The sequence below is a fragment of the Urocitellus parryii genome, chromosome 1, assembly GCF_045843805.1.
Source record: "Urocitellus parryii isolate mUroPar1 chromosome 1, mUroPar1.hap1, whole genome shotgun sequence".
Classification (NCBI taxonomy): Eukaryota; Metazoa; Chordata; class Mammalia; order Rodentia; family Sciuridae; genus Urocitellus; species Urocitellus parryii.
This window is the reverse complement of record NC_135531.1, coordinates 32,435,511-32,460,011: the sequence shown is the minus strand read 5'-3', so window position 1 is coordinate 32,460,011 and position 24,501 is coordinate 32,435,511. Positions and strand designations below refer to the sequence as shown.

The following is a 24,501-nucleotide window of genomic DNA, read 5'->3' as shown; positions in this document are numbered from 1 at the left end:
AATCACATGACTTCCTTTAAAAATTTTGTATTGGTGTATTATAATTATGCATAATAGTAGGATTCATTATGCCATTTATATATATATATATATATATATATATATATATATATATATATATATATATAAATATATTTCTATTTCTATTTATGTGTGTATATAAACATACAATCATACAGCAGTCATTGTAGTGTATTCATGCATGAAGAGAGCATAGATTTTATTCCCCAGATGTTAAAGTAGAGACCAGAAACATGGAAAAGATTCCACTAGCTTCCTGGATTTAACAAGTAGGAACCACACAGATACAGTTGGAAGGGAAATAATGCTTCCAACTACTCTAATTAATCTAGAAGGCTCTTCTTTCAAGGCTCCAGAGAAGCAGTCTTGCTAACCAACATGATAGATAGATCTGCACAACTACCAAATAATACAATTATAATAAATTAATGGTTCTCTAAGCTTTGATTATGTACTGACAAGGCTTCCTAAAACATTGCAGTGTTGGGAATGTGAGATTTCTTACACAATGAATAATGGATTTCCCCAAAGTTAATACAGAATCTGCCAAGCCTCTTAGCCTTATATGGACAGAGCTGAGGCATGTACCATATCCTTATCATTGTGTTTTTATGAAGACAAGAAGTTAAAAGTGTAGCCTTCATTTAAGAGAAGGACAAACAGACTTAATTTTTAATTGTTAAAATTAAAGGTGAATATATAATGGGAAGGGATTGACTGTAGACATCTTTAGAATGTATCTTCTAAATTCTGGAACTTACATATTGCTCAACATCTGACAAAAAACAAGACCCTTTTTATTATCTAAAAAAAATTATTGATTCATTTAAATGTCACCATGATGTTATTTATGTTATTTAAAGTTAAAAAGAAAAATCATAGAAGTAATGAGATATTTTTCCAAAAAGAAATAACAGTGATGAGTGAAGAAAGTATTTTATATCACATAGAAGGTATGAAGGAGTGTAAAACAATCAGTACACATTTTGCAGATTCACTATAAAATGTTTCTCCACAGCAAACTTTTTCAACAAAACTTATATAATGTATTTTATTTAGAAATAAAACCTCAATTTTGAACTTAATTAGACTAAGGGTATTTTTATCTAATCCATCTTTATACATAAAAGAATATATTATGAAATAATGCAAAAATTTTAAATATTTATAGTCCTACTTAAAATAAATTGTGTTAAATAAATACCCTCTTAGTACTGATTGATAATGTGTTCAATATCCTTATTTTATTTGTATATATATGCAATTATGAGATTTATAAATAGAATAATGAAATGCCCTATGTAATGAGTTCTCATTTGTATATATATTTAACTTAGCAAAGATGCAATGAAAGTCACTAAAAACAAAACAAGAGAAATAAAGAATAATGAATGACAGGAGGAGGGGAAGAAGGAATAAATAATTTAAAGTTATGAAAATTTTGTATTTTCCCAAGAATAAATAAAACAGATAAAATGGTCACCTGAAATTTTCTCTGTGTTGTAGAATCAAATCTGACTTTTGTTTGTATCTCTTATATCTTAGTCAACTCTAACCTTGAAGAACAATTAGTGCAATATGATTCTAAAATCAAAACAACTTCGTAAATAATTATTATCTAAAAAATAAAACAAAAGTATTCTAGTATAGGAAGAAAATAAATATAAGATTTCCTAAGAAAAGTATATCAATTTTTTAATTTAATTTAATTTTTTTCTTAACCAGAATGTGGGAAAGCTACAGGGTTTGGAAGGGATGGGTAGACCCTCCAAACATGGGGACAATGTCTTCCAGCCATTCTTCTCCCTGCACTATCAATGACCAGAGCATTAGCAGACCATGATCACTTTCAAATGCAGGACATATAATTTCTTATACAGCATATTTTATAGAGATTTTTTAAGAATGACTTGTTTTGGTTTGGGTGTGAAGTGTCCCCAAAAAAGCATAGGTGTGAAACAATGAAAGAAGATTCAGAGGAGAAATGATTGAGATGTAACAGTCTTAACCCAATCAGTTAATTAATCCCCTAATAGGGATCAACTGAGTGGTAATGGTAATGGTAGGGTGTGGATGAATGGGATGGGAATTTGGGTGTGGTTTGGGGTATATATTGAAATCTGGCAAGTGGAGACTTCCCTTTCTGCTTCTTGATCATCATGTGAGCTGCTTCCCTCTACCACACTCTTCTGCCATGATGTTCTGCTTCACCTCAAGCCCTGAAGAGTGGAGCTGGCCTTATATGGACTGAAACCACTGAAACAATGAGCCCTCAAATAAAATTTTCCCTCTTGACAATTGTTCTGCTTGAATCTTTAAGTCACAGCTGAAAAAAAAGCTGATTCAAATATGTATTTTATCAAATAAATTGTTTATTTACTAGCTTAATTTAGAAGTAAGGTCCCATATATATGATGTGACTCTATGGAACTTAATTTAACTGTGCATTTGCAAGTTAAACATAACCTCACTTTATTTTAAGCTTTCTCAATTTAATAATTCAGACACGGTATTTTCTCTTACTTCATTTTATCATTAACTTAAAACTAAAATGTGAAAACATTAAATAAATAATATTAAAACTGGTTTGAATAGTTGATGTATTTGAATTAGTATGAAAAATACATTCCCTTAGAAAACTATAGCTTTATTTCCTGATTGTCACAGAATCAACTCAAAATATAATTAATTTTACCAAATAAAAATTGATTTCATTCTTCAAAAGAGATAACTACATTTTATTACCATTTTTTCCCTCTATGTTCATTTAAATGGCCTTGAAATTTTGCTTATGCTACACATATATCCTTAAAAACTTTCACAATGTGAAACTCATATGGCCAACCAAAGGAATTCATAGGGTTAATAGCATAAATAGAAGCTTTTAAAAATGCATTTTTCAAATCACAGGGAAGTACGTGATTATATATATTTTAAAGAGCTGCATATAAATTAAGGCTATGTAGGTTTTTATTTAATTTTAAAGATAAATTTTAAATTTTATAAGAGAAACATTGGCCAAATAGGAGAAGAATATTTGTTGTTTAAACAACATTTAGTAAATTACATAGATGCTTAATGCAGATGTGTTCACTTTTACAATGATCTCACGGCTATTGCCGAGAAATAGAAAAATTCCAAAGTACCTCTACCCTGGATATTCTGTGCATCAATGGAAGAACAACCATCCACCAACAAGTTAAAAATTATCTATTCAATCTATTCAAATACAAAACTTTTTGAAAATACAATAATTGATTATACCCATTTGAGGACAAAATTCTTTTCAGGAAAATGTATAGGTGTGCATTGTATGTGTTTCAGGGAGGAATATGTAAATGATAAGAGCAATGTTTACCATGATGACTCCCGAAACATAATAAGCACAATGTAATGACAAGCACATTAACAACTTAATTTTTAAATTAAACCCATTCTAATTTATAGATTATACATAGATTGTACTCTATGTATCTAGGTATCTAAAATGTCACTTATTCTATTAGAATTATGCAATCTGGAATACTCATAACTTGGTTTTAATGTTGATTAAAATTTAACATTTGGGATCACATCTTAGCAATAGTACATCAGTGTCTATCCCAGTTTGGAGAGACCCTTATGTAGCATCTGCAAAAGCATTGACAGTTTCCCATTGAAAAGGGTCATCAGGTTCAAGGGATACTAGAAAATTCAAATGTGCTCTATGCAATTTGAAAATTTCCTGTTCCCCAAGGAGGACAAATTGCAAAGATGGAGCAGTAAGGATGTTGATGTTCCAGACTAACAACTATTCTTGTAATCAGTACTAAAAAGAAGCAAATATTAAAAATTTCAGGGTAAAGGGCAAGGGTGTAGCTAAATATTAGAGCATTTGCCTAGCGTATGCAACACTCTGGTTTCAATCCCTACATCTGCCCCCCCCACACACACACACACACAAAGAAAAAAAAAAGGAAAGAAAGAAAGAAAAAATAAGAAAAAATTGAAGGGTACATTCAATATAAGTGGGGGATGGTTTTCTTATTTTAAAGGTTACAACTAAAACAAGTTCAGTGTAATATAGCAGTACCATTTCTATTGTATGATTCTACTTATTTCCAATGCTTATTCATTTAATCTACACAAACTCAACAAGTAAAGAAATACAAAACCCCAAAAAGTTTTGTAAATATAATTCCTAATATATAAAGGAGAGAGAGATCATAAAAACAATCGAAAATCAGATCAATCTGTGTTTTCATGAAATTCTCACAGAAATATATTTTGTGTGAATGAAAATACATTAGTTTCTGTGATAAGGAATATCAAAATGTTAAGCTTAAAAAATCCAAAGAGATACAGTTTAGTTATTTATAAAAGACAGAGAAATATACAGGGAAAAGAGGCTGAGAACTTTGGGGATATTCTAAGCTATCTTCCATAGTGATATGTCTCATAATTTGGGAGAATTTATTTTCTATTACTATTATAAAGTTATCCACTTTTTAATACTTTCCTACATATGTGCTGGGGATTGAAATTCCACCCATCATATGGCCTTTGCCAGAATATACATACATATAACTTCATCTAATATTCAATTTATTCATATTTAATTTATCCCTTAGAAATGTGAAGTTTCAAGTACATAGCAATTAACCTAATAATCTGGGGAACATGGTTAAAAGGAAGTGATATGATCAGGATCCCAATACTGGTACTGCTTATATCCAAAGAATATGCTCTCTGTAGCATGCTGCATTGCTTTCTCCACAATCTAATATAGACACAAATGTGGCATAAATCAATACCCAATTTTTAACTTTCTGAAAAATGATCATTTTGCTTTTATACAACTACATTATATAAGAAAAAACGCAGGAAGAGTGTGTTACATTCAAAAGTTCTCAATGAGAAAATTGTTAAAAATATAGAGCTAGAGAAAATACTTCTTAGTTGTTTAAAAAGGCACTTCAAATAACAGAAAGGATATATTTCTTCTAAGAAAATACAATGTTGGCAATATCAGCACTAACAACTTTTAAAAGGTTTCACTGACAGGCTTTGGAATGATTCTTGAAATTAATATGTGCTATGATTTGAATGTGTTCCTCGGATTTCATGTGTTGGAAACTTAAGTCTCCAAGGAACCAGCGTTAAGAGGTTATACTTTTAAAAGGTATCAAGTTCATAAGGTATTTGACCTCATGAATGCATTAATAAGGTTTCAAATGAGTGGGTTCCTTATCATTCCCTTTCCCTCTTTCTCACCCCCATGGGAAGCCTTCTACTTGTTACTATGAAGCAAGAAGTCCTTCTCCAGATGCAGCCCATTGATCTTTGACTTCCTTCTAGTTTTCAGAACTGTGAAACTAAGTTCTGTTCATTATAAATTATACAGTTTGTGGCATTCTGTTATAGAAACATGAAATGGACTAAGACAAGATGTAGCCATCATTTCTAAGTTTGTCATTATTGCCAGTATAAGAAAAAGCTGGCAATGTCAATGCTAAGAGTTAAGCATTTTCTTCATAATGCTCAAGTGAAAAAAAGGTGTACATTACTTATTCTTATGAATATAATTGGATTTGACTCTGTCTGTACTTAATTATTTTAAAAATAATTAGATCTAGATTTTAAACCCTTTCTTTTCCTTTCTATGTTATAAAAAATCCCAGAAGCTTACAATTAAAACAAACGGAGCAAGAGCATTTTCTTTGTTATCTGTTGCTATTATTCCAGAGATTAACACCATATCCACCCACCTTCATGGGCTATTTGAAAGCAGATTTGGAATTCAAGGCATATACTCTTTCATTGCTATAACATCAAACAATTTTGTAGTGCTCACTATGTAACCATTCAATTTTCTACTGGAAACCTTCCACAGCCAACACTTCCAGAGGTCTTGCTGCCTTTAGAATGCAAGAAAAGTGAAAAAAGAATCAGACCTCTGTGACCAGCCATTTCCCATCCTTTGAAGTCAGCCTCTGCTCATTAACCTCTTAAGCCAACTCCTCCTACCGCAATTTTAGCTCTAAAATCACTTTATTGTGTTTGCAAAGGTCTTTTGACTTTCTCTTCCTAATGCAGATTAGGATCCCATGTCCAAGACACAAATCCCTGATCACCTTTTTTGGAAGAAGGAGAAAATATCACTTCTCATTCTTTGGTAAATATCACCTCTCAATTTCAGCAGCTGGAGAAAACAGCCACGGTTATTGACTCAATCAATTATATTGCCATATTCTCTCTCTAGTGTGTACTCCTTGTTAAAACACTGCTTTTCATCTCAGTGTCCCTTGAGAGGTGGACTAAGACAGTGTTTACATGGTTACTGATTTGGATCTTCCTTACACAGCCTCATCTAATCTGTGTGTAAGCAAAGGGATATTTTCACCATTTTTTTTTCGCTATTTAGCAATCTGACCTTCCTTATTATTGGGTTTGTTTGTGTAAACCATCTTATGAAGTATTTAGACATCAATATACAGCATTTCCCATCAATGATGTGTTTTTTAACTCTTATAGAAGTTATGATAATGCCAATGTCTGCTATTTATTAATAATATTCTCTAAACAAATTCCATATTCACTTTAAAAATTATCCAATTTTCCTATAATTCAACAATTTCTACTTTGGAAGAAAATCCTCCCTCTTCACCTATTTATTAGGTAGATGGATAGATAGACAGATAGATAGATAGATAGATAGATAGAAATATAGATGTATTAATTTGCATCTCAGGAGGCATATCTAGATTTGAGGAGATGGGAAGCAGTTTCACCTCAGGCTTTAGCAATGTAGACCATTCTTTTTCATTTTTTCAGAGCATAGTTCAATGTTTTAGACATACAGAGACTGAGATTAGAGAGGTTAAAAATTACCTTTCCAAAACTCTCACTTTCAAGGCATTATCTTGTAAGTTTCAAATAAATCAAAGTCTTTAACTAGCTATAAGACAGTCATTTCTCTATGTCCCTTCTGAATCCACCTGTGCTCCATTTTATACCTACCCCCAAATCTCTCCTTATTCTCTATGTATTGAGGGAAAAATTAAAAATGATGTTCCTACCAACCCAGAAAATCCCCTCAAACAATTTCATTGTTGAGTAATTTTTTAAATAAATTTTAATTTGTGTCACAGGTGATGCACTAAACAGATTACACAGACATAAAGAATACTCACTTTTTATACAAACCATCAGATATATATTATGTGCACATTCTCAGAATAAGTGATGACTTGTCTTCATATAAAAGGATTTGACACATTGATTTGCTATGAATTCTTTCTTAATTCATTTTAAATTTATATGGTGTTTGGAGTAGCTATCAGTTCTAGCTATTTGTTATCATCCAAGGAAAAAGTCAAATATCTAGAACAGTGGCAAAGCTAAACTCTCACCAAGACAGCAAAATTTAGGTGTAGTCTTTTCTGATCTCACTGGGTTGTATGTAACTCAGGAATTAGGGTCATGTAGCTTGTTAAAAGCTTCACATGCATGTCATAGGGACATAGGCAGGACACACAATGCAAATTCCCTTGAGAAATTGGGCTTAGAATAGGAAAGGGGGAAGACTGTCTTCTGTTAATTAATGAGGACCACTCTCCTCCACCAGTATGATACTTTATAATATATATAATCCTTTCAGATTTTTTCCCATGCTGGGGATTAAACTTAGGGCTTCATGCATGCTAGGCAAGCACTGAACCACTGAACTACATCCCCAGCCCTCACATATGTTCTTGTGGTAGCTATTTTTTTTTTTCATAATGAGTTTAAAAAGTTTCAAATGGATATCATTCCCAACATATTTAAAATGATGAAAATTGAAAATAAAATTCTGTTACAGTACCTTGAAGTGTTTCCAAAAGAATCTAGGTATCACTGCTAATTTGTATTCAATATTATGCATACATGATATACATATATATGCACAAAATATATAAACATATGTAATATGTTGCATTTTTATTTGAATTTCATTTCTACTTTCTCTGCCTAGTTTTTACCTATAAACAAATGTAATTCATTAGCAGGGTGCAGTAGCATATGCTTATAATCCAAAAGTCTCAGGAGGCTCAAACAGGAAGATTGCAAGTTAGAGACCATCCTTCACTATTCAATAATACCCTGTTTCAAAATAATAAAAATAATAATAATAATATAATAAAGGTCTGAGGATGTAGTTCAGTGGTAGAGTGGTATGGTGCACATGGGTTCAATTCTCAGTTAAAAAAGACTACAAAAATAATTTATAGATTATATGGACTAAATATTTTAACATTGATTTTTAGTATGGGATGTTTTTCTCTTTGAATTGAGTTTTGTTGTTGATGTTGTTGTTGTTTATAGTTATAGATGGACAGTAATGGAGAGCATGCCTTTATTTTACTGTGGAGCTCCTTAGCTTCACAAACCCAGTGCTTTACACGTGGTATGAAGCACTCTGCCACTGAGTTAGATACCCTGCCCTGAATTGTGTTTTTAAATTATTAAATTCTGAATCAAAACATAAACATTGTATACCTTTTAAATGTAACTACTTAAGAAACACTGTTTTGAAAATCCATCCCTTAAAGCTGTTTTCCTTTTGAGACAAAGTCCCCACAGTGCAATCTTGTGAGAATGCAGGAGAGTGCACTTCATTCCTATATTTTCATAGATCAAGACACCAAGAAATCTTGTTCTCAGAAATAAGTAATTGGGAGTTGAAATATTTTATTATAACAATATCACTCATTTATTTGAATCATTTACAGAATTATAACAAAAATCATAGAGTGATATACTTAAAAGCTCATTTATACTCAGCTGCCCCTGACAACTCAATTAGATATTCCTTCAAATGTTTGCAATGCAAAAATTTAATAACCTAAAAAACTAGTCATTTGCAAAAGGTTTTGCTATGGAGTCATAAGAGTCACTTACTTTTTAAAAATGAAAATGAATATTTTAATTGACTTTTTGTTTTTTATCCTGAAGATTTCAGTACCCAAGGACTAAGTACCAAAGGAAAGTTAAAGATGGTTGAGAAATTTTTTTTCTCTTCTGAAGAAAGAAACTGTTGGTGAAAGATCCTTTTGAAATGGAAAAGTTGATAGGATAATACCAATACTTAAACAAGAGTTAATTTAAATTTGATTATGAAATACTGGTACTGTCACCATAAAGAAGCACTAGGAGGCTTTTCCAGAGGTCAAGGCAACCTCTAATCAGATGGTTCTTAACAAGTCACAGAAAAGAATTTAAAGATGCCTCAGGTTTTAGCAAAGAGAACAGTTTTATTTGAAGGGGAAATGTGAAGATGTGAATTCTGAGAGAATAATGGGGGCAATCTTGAGAGCCAGATGTGCCCTCCTGGGTCTTGGGTTCTTCTTTTAATGGGAACTTTGTGAGGGCTGGGCATGGGAAGATGCTTGGGAAGTATTTCTGCCTGATCAACTCAGTTCTTTTATCATAGATCACAAGAAATTCATTTGTGGTGGTTTTGTTCTCTTCAGGTTCCTCAAGCTGACATTGTCTCTTCTATCGATATAACTTTTGGAATAAGCCTATAAGTTTCTTAAAATATATTTCATTTGTTTCAAATAATCAGATGATATAATGTGTAGGAAAACAGTGTATGTAAACTTCAATCAAAATAAAGCAATTTTCAGAAATGAGCGAATTTAAAGTAACTCTAAGATAGAAAGATTTGTCAAAAATTGGGAAGTTATTGGCCTGGAGTAGTAGTATCTTTCCTTATTCATATTCTCTCCTTTCTACCCATCTTTGTATACTCTATCTTACCTCATTTATGTTAAAAGTATCTGACTATCTACAATATTTCCAGGTTCTCCTGTTCTCTCAGGGGCTAGCATATTTTGCTTAAAACTAAGAACCTACAGAAGTCTGCCAGGGTTTACATTGTGCAATATGTGTTTGTAAATGATCACAGTGGCTGCTTTATGTGGAATGGATTGGGGAGGAAGAAGAAAAGAAGTCACAGACCTATCTGAGAGGTTTTCCTTAGCATGGAACAAAAGTCATCTATTGTTTTAGTCAGCTTTAATGTTGCTGTGAACAAATGACCTGACAAGAACAAAGTAGAAAAGGAAAACTATTTTGGGTAAGAGTTTCAGAGGTTCAGTCCATGGTCCTGATTATATAGCTCTGGGTCCCAGATGAGGCAAAGCACTGTGGTGGAAGGGCATGGTGGAGAACAGCTACTTAGGGCATGGCACCAACAAACAGAAATCTCCGCTTACCAGGGACAAAACATGAACCCTAAAGGATGCCCCAGGGACCTAATTTCTCCAGTCACACCCTATATTCCTGCAGTGACCACCCATTTAATTCTTATTGGTGAATTAATCCACCAATTAGGTTATACCTCTCAATTAAATCATTTCACCTCTGAAAATTTTCACATTGTCTCACACGTGAGCTATCCTGTGTGAGATAAACCATAACCTTTATATTTCCCTTATCTGCTTTACCCAATGCACCAATAAAGTTTTTTGGGGTTCTTAAAGGTCAACTAATAAAAGAGAATGAACTTATTTAAGAACACAAGTCCCTAACCTCAGAAAGTTTAAAATAGTTATATGCCAGCCTGCTTACAATTTATCTTTATGCCTCAGAGTGATTTCTATGAGCAGTTATACCAATATACAAATACAACCAAATAGAGTAAAACTATCTTTTATTACAATTGTAGCACCACACTTAAGACATTACTACAAAATGTATATATGAAATTGTACATCCACAAAGTATTAGGTTGAAGGAAGCTGGATTTTAGTAAACCAATCAATAAGACATATATGTGTGTGTGTGTGTGTGTGTGTGTGTGTGTGTGTGTATGTGTGTGTGTGTGTACTGGTCTTCTTAGTGTAATGAGCATTCAATACCTTAGGATATAACTATTCTTTACTCATGTGCTCTATAAATACAAAATAGAAGCCTCAGGTCCTTTGTCTTTCAGAGTGATTCAGCCTGCATGAATAATTTTGTTTTGTTTCTTGTAGAAAAAAGATACAAAACTGAATTTCCTGTTTCTTAACAGTGTTTTTTATTTAATTTCAAAAAAAAAAATAGGAAGATGAGAGGAAAAGCAAATGTAGATTAAAAAAATGTGGTCTAACAGGTAGTTTGTGGAAACTAAAATAAATAGAAATAAAATTTAAAAAATTATTTTGACACTTTGTTAATGAAAGTGTGAGAGAAATACAAATATATTACAGCTGCATATATAAGACCTGTGAAAATTTGCTGATTATAAGGCATAGAGTTAATGGTCTGTAATTGTGGTGTTTTTTGAATGCAGTATCAGTAATGAAGATAACAGATGTTCATGTTAACATGAAAAAAATATTAAAGAAGTGAATGTCTTTTGTTTGGGATAATTAATTCTATACCTCACTCCTACATACAAATGCATATATAAACTGAAGTCAATTCTAAAGAGAACTCAATGAACTAAAAATACACTGAACAAAATTTTATTTGATCGTAACTTAAATTACTATCTTTGGTGTTCTCTGTGACTATCTCATTTAGTTTCTATTTTGTTTGCTTATATTCCAAGGTGATTTTTAATGGATTGACTATTGCATAAAAATCTGAATAGCATGTGGAAAATCTATATGGAATACCATTTAGAGATTGTGTCCCATAATTAATTATACTTGTTGTTTTTGCTGCTTTTTGTTTAAAGTTTTTTCAGTATGTGTGTGTTTTAACCTTATTCTTCCCATTCCAATGGGGAAAAAATAGACAAGTTAAAATTGCAAGAATATTTTGCACCCAGTGTCAACCAGCTACTCTTTCAAATAAATTATGAGAATGTTAAAAACATATTATATAAAAACAAACTGCTGATAAATAGGCAAAGGCATTTATTTATACCTTGATAAGAGACAGTTAAAGTGAGGAGCAGAAAATAAAGTTATGTGTTCTAAAGCAAATGACTCCCCTTCCATAGTAACAAGATCTGACACATTAGTAACCATTTCACCACTTTTCATTATCCACATTATTGATATCAGTTTTATAAAGAATTTATTTTGCTTGTTAATAATATTAACAAACACCAGAAATGTTAAATTAACCACTCTTCATTATCATAGCACTTTATTAAAATATAAACCAAATAACTTTGTTAATTATTTACAAAGAACTTTAAGTCCATTTGCTTCTAATGCAAGACATGGCAATTTCTTTGCCTGTGAGTGCCTTCTTTTCCTTCAAATTAAATAGTAATTTGAAACTCATGGAAAGACCAGGTACTGACATCACCTGAAATCAAAGCTTACTTACCTACAACTTATATAAGAAAACAAAGATGGTCAAGTTCATGAAAAAGTGATGAATGCTTTTATGAAAAACATGTTTCAAAAGGATGGACAGCAGTGTCCTTGCCAGTGGAGGCCATCACTGTAGATCATAACTTCTGAGAAAACAAGGGTTAATTCACATTTGCATTGACCCTAGTCAAAGGTCCTTTGCAATACAGCTAGAATCACTCTTGATTTAGATTTGTTTGGACAGATTCCAGAGACTTGCTTACTGGGGTCTGGTGGACTTCAGTTATCATAATTACATAATATGCAATGTGCCTGCAGGACACAGTAAATGTCATCACTTCAGGCATAACAGCAAGCCGTATCAATCATCCTCAGCCCTTGCAGGGTAGAAGATCTGGCTCAGCGCTTATCTGTGTGCTTAGAACTGGAACAGAGCTTTGGAACGAGAATAAGGGTCATTAATCTTTTGTCTATGGAAGCTCATTCGATCAGCTCTGAATGCTACACCACACTTCTTAAAATAGGTTTAATTCCCATGCCTGTATCTCAGTTCAATCTGAATTTAAGAAATGGACTATTATTTAGCAGACTCTTGTAACAGTGTGGATAATACTACCTGGTATAACAAATAATCCTTACTTATGTGGCTAAAAGGCTAACACTTATTTCTAATTAACAACATTCATTTAGGTCATTCCTGGTCAGTAGGTAAGTTTTTCCATGTGGTAATCGAGAAAATTGGCCTTCATTTTTGTAGTTGCAACTTTTGTCTAGGGCCAGTGAGTTCTCCATATTCAACTGGCAAATGTAGGAAGAACTGGAGGAGGACTCAGAAATTTATATGTATCAGTCCTTGAAACAGTGCACATGAATTAGGACTCAGTCATTTGGAAATGTACCCAAGGTTGTATCTAGGAAGAAGAAGAATTCAGTGAAGAACAACCAAGCTCTGCCTCAGATTCCCAAAATCTAACTTTGATAACAGGGAGACCATACTAAACTTATATTACACAAACACGTTCAAAACCACATTCCTCTTGCTATTAACATACTTAATGTTCTATGAGCTTATAGGTTTCCTGAACCTATGGCCTTCAAAATGAATGTTGGTAATGGTGATTACATTTATGTCCAAGAAATAAAGACTTAAGTGTTGGTTATATGAATATGCAGAAGATGCCCCTTACACCAACATGAGTCTCCTTCAATAATCCATCTCCCCAAATGGGCTTATTCTGCTCACATCCTCATTTTTTCTATGTAGATATTATTTTATAAAATATTACATTTTCTTATAAGCAAAACATACAATACAATCTTTCAACCACTAAGAAGAAATCATGAAACATGTAATTTTTATAAAAATACATATAACTTATGTATGATGATTGTAATCATGTGTTTTAAAATTTTAACATGGTTTCTATCAATATCTGTTGATTGAATCAGTGCTGAATCTGTTTTATCCCTTTTCTGTTTGTCATTCCTATTTGCATTATTTGTCACAAAGGTTGTCTGATGGCTAAAGTTCACTAAATGGCTAAAGACCACACTACTTACTATGATTTCATGACTTCTTCATGAATAATGTAAATTATCTCCCTATAATTACAACCTTCATTTTTGCTAGTTTGTTAAAATGGAATTGTAACATACACATCATAGAGGTATTGATAAACATTCCAACAACTATCCTATGGCTATTCTACATCTTTCCACACTGTTCCACATGCTATATATCATTTGTTACTAGGAGTATATTCTTGTAAATGCAACAGGGAATGAAATGAATTATACTAAAATGGTGCCACCTGAATTAAAGCAATGTGAGACACTTGGAAGTCCCTATTAAAAAAGATAATATAAGTTATGGTTTATATGAATAAGTTCTTTTAAAAACTCTAAAATGTGGTAGCTTCATCAAATTATTTCGTTTTTCTTTAATAAACAAAAATAAGAAATATACTTTCATGAATGCTAACTGTAAAAATACATTCCATCCGCTTGCCCAATGATACTTAGAGTACTGATCATCTGAATGACCAAACATTGGCAGTTTCTCTATAAGACCTCTTTTCTGTTTACTGTGACAAGAAATCCATTATGAAGATGAAAATAGAAGTACTGAAATGAGAGATTCATTGTACAATAACTACCTTTTCTCCTGTGTCAGGATCATTTTTCCATTATTAATTATCAAAGCAAAGCCAACTAATTGTATAAGATCTGGATAAATCTGTGCTAACCTAAAGAATTTTAGCACTTATCAAATAGCATGTTAGATCATATTATTACATTATTTTTCATCATGTCCTACTTTTCAGGCAGCTTTTCATCACTGTGGCCAAAATACTTGAAAAGAACAGCTCAAATAAGGAAATAATTATTTAGGGTTGTTGGTTTTGGAGATCTTAGTTAATAGATAGCCAACTCCATTGCTCTGGGCCAAAGGTGAGACATCACTCAGCCCATTCAAACTAAGATGGACTGATTTGTTATAGCTTTTACAGTTCAGTTACTTCACCTTTGAACATTACTGCATTAACACAGGAGCTATAGGGAGACATCTTATATATCCCAGTCATAATAGCACATCTTTATAGACATTTTTCACCATATAGTTAAAAAAAATTATCATCATCATAAGATCCTCTGATTCAAAACAAGGGACATGTCCATAGCCATCTACTGCCTGTGAAGAATGGGTCTGTTTAGAAAAAAATAGGAAAATCCAGAAAAAAAGAAGGGGGGGAGGAGGAGACAATTAAACTGTGTTTACGGGAGCCTATGCTTCTGACTTTGATTTTACTACTAAAGGAGTCCTAGGGGAAAATTCCTGGAAATAATAAAAATGATCTATATAGGTTTCAGAGTTTTAAACTGGAAATAAAACCTTGTTCTTTTCTCTCTTTTTATTGTTCATAATCAAGGTATAAATCATATTCATGTTCTTTTACAAATACTTATTTCATGAGATTGTATTTGAGTTAGAGGATTTCAAAGTCATTTTATAAGGATAAACTGAGTAGTTATGCATTTTGTTTGTAAGATCTAAGTCATATCATTAAAAGTCCTGTTTAATTACTTTGACAAAGCAATGACATGATATTCAGTCTTTCAGATTTCACATAGTTCAGTCTCCATACATAATCCCCTACAAAGATTTTTCTGCACATTTTTTTTCCCTTAGAATACAAAAGTGTTATGACTTAAGTCCTTTAAAATCACTTGGTAAAATCTTTCAGACACAATTCATTCTCCATATAATATCCCCTGCAATTTCTCACCTATTTGTCTCTCAATTTCTTTCCTTAGAATACAAAAGCATTACAGCTTAAGTCTTTTAAAATCTCCGGTAAGGGCTGGGGACGTAGCTCAATTGTGGGGCACTTTCCTAGCATATGTGAGGTCCTTGGTTCAATCCCTACTAGTGAAAATAAATAAACAAACAAACAAATATACTGGGAAGCATATGATTATAAATTGATGAAAACATATTAATTGTCTAACAATCAGCATCTTTAATGTACAGGAAAAAATCATATATTAACTCTATTGGTCAAGAGTTCCAAATTTAATTTGTATAACAACAGAAAAACAAGTAAGTAGAAACTATTATTCTAGTTAGTCTTATCTACAGATATGCACAAGGAGATTCAGCTGTGCCTACCTAGAACTGTAGTTATAAAAAGAGGCAGAGATAAAGGCAGTTGAGGGCTAATGTAGGCAGAACAAAGAAATTTTAAAATGGAACTTGAAGATTGTTGGGATTATGGTCAGGAAAATATGAAAGCCACACTATTATCTTGAATTGTTCCAAAACTCTCTAAAGATAATAATGTTTGTGACCTTCCCATTCAAGTCAGACTGTGTAGATACTAACAGTGCACAAAATGCAAAGGGAAAGATCCTGCCATGTCTTATAGTGGTTACTGTAAAATGAAAGAAGACACGACGGTATGACATCCAACAATATAACAATTTTAAGTTTAAGGAAAAGTTGTATATTAATTAGTTCAAGCTATTATAACAAATAAACAGGGTAGGTTAGAAGTATAAATCTATCACTCATGTAAAAATATAAATCTATTACATCCCAGTAATTACATCTGGAATTTTAAGATCAAGGTACAAGCTAACTTTATTCTTGATGAGGAAAATTTTTTTTTCTTACATTGTGAGATGTGGAGAGAGAGAGATAATACATTACAGCATTATAGCAGTTTGGACACTGTAAACAATCTCATCATGGGAATGTTGAAGGAAGATAAACATTTAGAAAACTGGATGAATTTGTGTCAAAACCATGAGAGGGTTATTTAATAACAGAAGAGAGGGTAGTGCCACATGGATTAGAGGAGGTTTTTCATAAATGAATAAGGAGAGATTATTTGGTATTATAAAATTTTGCTTTATCAATTAATTTTAAATGAAATTATTAAAAATAAAGATTATAACTACAAATTTTTCAAATTCTAATCATAACACACAATTGAAACAAAAAAAATAGAGAGTGAATTCTGTACTTTTATTTAGTGCTACTGAGGAAAGAATGAGGATTTTTTAGTATTTATTTGGCTAGGCAGGAAAAGTTAGGAAAGCACCATCATTTTTAAAATGTTTTCATACTTTTGCAGAGACTAAAAATATAAAAAAAAAAAAAAACAGACTCAGATGAATACCTAATTGGAATACACTGCAGAATCCTGTATTAACCTTGTTAAAATGTTTGCAGATTCCATTCAAACTAGATTATGAGGAAAATACTATTGGAAACAGATTTAATTAACTGTCCCTAAACAGGAAATAAAACTTCATGATTACCTTCTGAGACATTGCATTTAGTGTTTTGCCTATTTTATGATACTGTAAATGATGCATTTCCTTTTTCAAGTAAAATTTAATGAAAGACAATTAAATGTCACTAACTAGATTAAAGATAAAAAATAAAAGTGCCATAAATATCATATTATGTGAAAAAAGGACTATAATTTATTTATTCTTAAAGTTCTCTCTCTTCCATAAATAGCAGGTGTGTACATATAGCTGTATCAGTACACATATAGTATAGATAGATGCAGACTGAATTTTTAAACATAGTAACATAGTAAAAATATTTTTTACATTGGATTATAAAAGGAATTAAACTATAAACCTGAGATGTAAGTGATCAAATTTTTCCAAAATTTATAGATGATAGAATGATATGATTCTATCAGAAAATGTTTCAAAACAAAGTATAAAGAATGAGAATTAATTTTAATGTAGAACCTATAAATGCAGCTTAGGACAGATGAAGTTTAAAGGAAATGGTTTTCCTTTTTCAGTATTAGATGATAATTTATAGCAAACTGAGTCATGCATGTCAATTATTGAGAAAAATTAATGAAGATGCAGAGTTCATAAGATCTTAAATTATTAGAATGTTATAAATTTTATAAATATCTTCACAATGAAAAGATTATGCATGCTATTTGTATAAGCTTATATATGCTTTTCTACATAAATAATTCATCCTTTCAGCAAGGAACAAATGAACTACTAGGTTAATTTGGATTATTCATGAACTAAAGGACATTGCTTTGGAAATGTTCATCAAATACTGAATATTTTAATGTACTATGTAACAATGCAGCATATGATCTTTCCCTTTTCGTTAACACTTGGTATAACTCTGATGGTTTAGGTTTTCTTTTCTGATTACATTTATAAGTTAAATGGCCTGTTTTATTAAAAAGTAGAATAAATATTAACTTTTTGACCTCTCTAGGTCATCCTACAGGCATCTCCTTCCAGCCTATTTGTTTCTGCAGAATCTACATATTTAATACTGAGGAATTTTTCCTTTCATAATATTTGTTCAATCATCCACATCATTAATAAAGTTATTAACTGAGGACAAATCCAGCACCAGTACTCCCTCACCACCTTGAAATATTGTGCTGATGCAGAGGTTGTATCTGATTTAATTCTTCAAGAATCATTGATGTGGAAATAGTTTTCAGCAATGGAAATCTTTAGTACATATTTAAGAACAACTCATTTAATGCTCAGCAAGGAACTTTTCTGCAAAGGAGAAACGAAAAATAGCAGATTTGTGTCCAGAGAGGGCACAAGGTAAGAGGGGTGTCTTTTTGAGATGGGGAAGGAACCCCCCCCCAAAAAAAAAAAAATGGCTAGTCAGGACAGAAAAGAAAAGGGAAGCCAGTAAAAAAAAGCAACTTTATCTTTGCCCATTGATGAAGGACCAATTCTGAAGCACTTTTAAATATTTTAAGCTCTAAAATTATGCAGTTGTGTAAATTGATAATAACACAGTTTCCATGCGAGTAATGGTGTAGAGACGATCCTTTGGTTACGGTTGCTGTGTTTAACTGCCACATCTGAGAAACCTATTTCCTTGTTATTGAAGTCATATATATGGTTTGCAAAAAATGGATTATGGTTTACTTTTGCACTCTGCTTAATGTCAGGCTATTCAAAATAACTTAGTCATTTTTATAATATTTATAAGTTAGAAATAGACTGAACAAGGGATTTTACATTTTCTGTATTTATCTGAAGACAGAAGTTTTATATTTATTTTTAGAGAATAAGACAAGTTTCCTAAGACACAGTCTATTTCAATGAAAGTATTTTTCCCAAGCAACTGAAACAAGCAAAGGATAATATGTAATCTGTAAATAAAATGGAAAAAAAGACAAAATTTTAAGAGATCATCTCAGTTTTTTTTATGTCACACTTTGCTCTTAAAGAATGCATTTGTCTCTAAATAATACTATTTAGAAGAATCATTTTCCTTATATTTCTTAATTAAATTATTTTCTGTTCTGACTACATATTAGCAAAGTTAAGAAAGTGTAATCGTAATATTGAAAACTAGATCAAACAACATCAAATTCATAGTGACTAAATGTTTGTGACACCAAATGAAAGGCGTTACTTCTTAGTAAGAGTTACAGAAAGTCAGCTATGAGGACAACTATGTGGGTTGTTCACATGAACCTGCATGTGTTTATCTTTATTTCTTCACCACACTGAATCAGATGAGTGACTTAATGAGCAATTTAAGTCTCTCTCAGACTTCTCCTGTTCTCCTTTCTCTCACCCTTCTTCTCCCCCTGTCATTAGAAACAGAATTCCTCTTCCCCAAGGAAGGTCATAGAAAATTCAATGCTTCCCCTAGAAAGCCAGCCATAGACAATAGAAGTATTGCTCTAACCTCTCCCTGCCTGTCTATAAAGATGAAATTCTCAGGCGTGTGTTCTGAGACACCAGGTAAAATGATCTTTCTCCAGAAGGGCCTGCCTTTATCCAGGAAGGAGGAGTGGTGCACAGAGAGTTCAAGAAATTTCTGGACAGTTGGGCCTTGTTGGACTCCTCAGTCTGTATTACCTTTAGTTATTACACTTTTTGTTCAATCACATTTTTATCTGGATGTCCATTCTTTAAATAACCTAAGGATAAAAACAGATAATTTTCTCTGTGCCTGCAGTCTTCATTTCTAAAGGATCCCAGGTCCTGTGAAACTCTGATTAGATAAACTTGGTATGCTTTTCTATTGTCAATATATTTTTTACTGAGTGTTGACTGGGACATTTAGAATGGATCAAAAAAGTTAACACACTGATTGGTCTTTCCATTTTTGTTTAAGACAGATCGTTCTGTTTGATTTTTATAAATAAATAGTAGAAACAGGAAGGATTGTTTTGAAATATCCTGAGCAAGAAGCATATCAAGTATTTTTATATAGTGCTTTTATAAATAATCAAGAATTCAAAACTGAAAAACCAACTTATATTTTTAATTGAAAAACTTGCAATTCAATTCATATAGTATGCATTGGATGTTCAATATCTTATTGGTTAAAAAAATTATTCATTTATCAATATTTCATTAGAAATTAACATGGTATATTAATTTTTAAACTATAAAGAGTTGATTGAGAAATTGCTACATCTAATATTATGCCTAAGTGGAATTAGAAAAAGGAAACTAAAAGAAACAAGAGGGCAGGCTATGTGCTAGTGACTTCTGAATCTTGCCAGTCTGACCAATGTTACTGTGAATAAGCTCTGGGTGACTGGGAAGATCAGGTAAACCTGATGAGCTGTAACCTCCATAGATGTGAAGCTGAATACTTCCCACGTTGTAAATACTGTGTTAAGGAAAAAAAAAATACAATTTGAAAGAAAAAAATTTAAAAAACGGTGAAGAATGGCTGTTAACAATTTTGGTTTCATTGTAACATAGCCAGTACTTTATTCATTTGCATAGCCGCTGCCTTGTGGTTTACTTAGTGTCTAGTTCATGGCTGGATTGTCTACACAGCGATGTTTATGAGAGAATGGAATGCTAACTTGCAGGTAGTGTTTTCTTGCTATTCAGCTTCTCAATCCTGTATATCCTTTTAACAACTTTAGGATTTAAGCGTGAATGAATATTTTCTAGATGACCATTTCTATCAGGTGACAGTAAAACATTTATCCCAATTAACAATTTAAACAATAAAATATTCAATAAATGTTATCACTAAAAAATAAAATAAAGTCATACTTATTTACTAGAATTATAAATAAGATTTTTGTGTGTATATATGTTGACTGACTATATGAGATTTCCTTCTAAATAGGATATATGTAAATATACAAAAAATTGAATATAAAGTACTGATATATGGTTACACAAAAATTCATGTTTTCATATTAAAAGAATATGTTTATGTTAGAGGCAATTATAGTAATTTCCACAACCCTATCTCCATATTTTCACAAATGTGGCTAAGGAAGAACAAAAAGGACTATTTATCTTTCAAATACAATATTACAGATTTTCCTTAAATTAATTATTTAGGCAAAAAAGCAATATGGTGGAATGAAACAAATCAATTGCCAAACTTAAATAATTTGTTTGGATTTGAATTTTAAAAGACAAGTAGACACAATATCTTTATTTTATTTTTATGTGGTGCTAAGAATCAAACCCAGTGCCTCATGCATGCTAGGCGAGCATGCTACCACTTGAGCCACATCCCCAGCCCCAAAGTAGAAGATTTAACAAGAGAAATTGGACATATTCAAACACAAATAAGAAATATAAAGTGATTAATGTTTGAAGATGGTATCTAAGAGCTGTGGCACCGCTCTGAATGTCTAACATATATGTCATTGAAATGCTCAAAGATGAAAAGGAAAGGGAAGTATAAATATTTGATAACATAAATAACTGAACATTTTCCTAAAATAATGAAGGAATGGAATCACCATCCAAGAAGCTTAGAGATATAAAGACTGTATAAACAATCAATGAGACACTTCGGGGCCCAGTGTCCTGGGAGGAATCAACCCCATACCACGCAGCCAGCTGCCAGAAAGGAAGACAGAGGAAAGGAATACTGCATATTACTGAGGTTCCCTAGTCAGCAATGTGGGCCTCCATCCAAAACACCTCCATTGTGGGACATTACAGCCAATGCCAGAGCCCTCCCCATGTGGTAATCTCCACTGTCAGAAATCTGACAGGGCCAGAAAGCATCTGCCCATTGCAGTACCACATGCCATATTGCGGCATCACCAAATAGGTCAAGGAATGCCTTTGGCACCTACAGGCTTTGTTAATGTGCCATTGTTTAAAAAAAATGACCAGTTGTTTCTGAAGAAATATTTCAGTCATAGTCTGACTTGCTAATTTAATAAATGGTTGGATAATTATTTGAGAATGTTGGCCTTTTAAAATGGTAGTTTATTCAAGAATTAGTTTTAATTCTTAGTGTTATACTAATAGACTTATTGCTAGAGTCTGCTTAAATTAAAGAAAACAATCCAAAGAATAATTATTTTTGGTTTTTGAAAGGTTAAAATCATGATAAAGTTCTTGTTCTGCTGCATAAATTTTCAATTCTATTTGTTTTGTTTTCACTCTTGTTTCTTTCCTTTTGTTTTTTGTTCTGCTTTTTTTCTATATTATCTTGCTTCGAATTGAATTTCTTTCCTTTTTTTTTCTTTCTTCCGACACATTCCAAATCCAGATGAGTTTACTTGAAGTTATTTATTGTTTTGTTGCCTAATCAATAATGCACAGAGCAAATTCCTAGGGATCCTCAATTATTACAAATATTTCTAAAAGAAATCAATCTATTAACCCACAACCATCATTATAATTAAAAAACAATATTTTAGTTTTCCTCATGTTTGTGCAGCTATTAAGTATCATGCATTACTAACATTTTACAGCACCAGGAAGTCACTGATTGCTCACATACTGAAGGTAAAGACAGCATCCAGCTGACTCTTTATTTTCCTGTGTGCTATGTTGAGAGCACTCCAAGTGTATTGATTTTACCTTTGAAATACTATACAACATGACTTCTTTTCTCTATCTTTACTACTACTGCCTTAATGAATAAGAAAGACAGACAATGCTTATTTTCCGGGTTTCAATAAGAAGAATGATGACATCACCACTGAAATTAGAAAATTTAGGGACAGGTAGGAAGGGATGTCTGAGGAAAATCAATGTGAAAATTAATTCTTGCTTACTTAATTTACCTTATCCCCCATTAATCATCCCGTCTGCAATTCTCGTTATGGAGAAAATTTGCTTATGTCATTTCACTTTACATGTCATTCAACAGATCTTTATGTCTCTTAGAAATCAACCAATTCTTCATTTCAGTCCAATAGTCCCTGTGTGGTTTTAGCTATGTGTTTCTCAGTTTTCTAGAATCATTGATTAGGTTATGGTGGGGCAAAGACTCTTAATTCTTTAAGTTTGTCAAGTTTTATACTGTTTCATAAATTGTTCACAATTTCCTCAAAGTCTTTCTTTGCCTTTTCCTTGCTAACACCTCAAAATTGAGATTTTGTTTAATGGCCCAGCCTCAAAGACTACTCTGTCTTTCTAAGAGTCTTCTCTACTTATTTTCTGAAGCTGGGTTTTTGTTGTTGTTGATGATATTGTTGGACTTTGTTTATTTCCTGTGAACTACTTTTCAAAATTGGAAATAATTTTATAGATGTGTGTATTTTCTCACTTAAGTTCAAAAAGGTAGTGCCATTTTTTTTTTCTCCCCAAGTCTTATGCCAGCTCAGTGTCTGGCAGGAAGAGAGCATTTAATAAATATTTGCAAAAGAGTGAATAAAGATATTTAATGAATTACCTGGGGCATTTTGACTGATGGTCTTCCTTGCTACATTTTGACTGATGGCCTTAATTACAATCTACTCTAGAACTGTACCCCTCTGTAAATTTAAATTATACATCTAGTTATCCCTGCTCTTGTTTTCTTGTAAGAAAGGATATTCATAAATTTCTCAACATATTATTGTAGAGTCTTAGCTTACAGTATTTTTTTATAAAAAGTGATTTTATGTATCAAAAGATAAATTCTCACATTGTGAAACTTCATGGTAGTATAAGAAATATTTTTACGAGTTTCAACATAGGGAATAATAGTTAACTTGTTCTGTTTGGGAAAATTTTGGATTTTTAAGTTTTGAATTTGAATATTTTCTGCAAATAATATTTTCTCCAGATGTCCAATCCATGAGTCATACTGTAAGGTTTTCCTTTCTTGTTATTTTTCTCTGGCTCATCTGTGCACAAACACATTTTCCTCAACTTTCAAGGAGAAAGTTTGTGTACACATCATCATATTTATTATCTTTTTCTCTAGATCTCATCCATCAATATTGTAAATTTTCTTTTTTTAAAGAGAGAGAGGAGAGAGAGATAGATTTTTTTTTAATATTTATTTTCTTTAGTTTTCGGAGGACACAACATCTTTGTATGTGGTGCTAAGGATAGAACCAGGGCCGCACGCTCCCAGGTGAGTGCGCTACCACTTGAGCCACATCCCCAGACCTTGTAAATTTTGTTTTCTAAGAATTACTTCAGTCTTATTGTATTTTCAATTATGCAGCATAAAAATTAGTATTAAATCAAATTTATTATTAAAAGTGCTCAGGAGAAAGATGTTTAGATATTTACACCTTAGGAAATATTGCTAATGGGTGAGATGGTTATTTTACCTCTGGACTTAGACAGCTCTGTGATTCTATCCTGGAACTTTTGAAAGACTTGCACTGGTTCTTGACTAAGGTAAAGTCGAGATTAAAAATATGTCATTTAAAGTTTGAAATTCCTATGGTGGCACCATGGCATATTGGTTATTGATGGGTTACATCTGGTATAACCAGTAAGG

General features: G+C 32.1%; 1 non-coding gene across 1 annotated transcript; it reads right to left on the bottom strand.

Annotated features, from left to right (window-relative positions):
- Window positions 1–1,748: 1,748 nt before the first annotated feature.
- Window positions 1,749–1,882, bottom strand: LOC113186247 (small nucleolar RNA SNORA71). The gene has a single exon (XR_003301253.1). It is a non-coding gene; the product is annotated as a small nucleolar RNA SNORA71 (small nucleolar RNA).
- Between the last annotated feature and the right edge of the window lie 22,619 nt (window positions 1,883–24,501).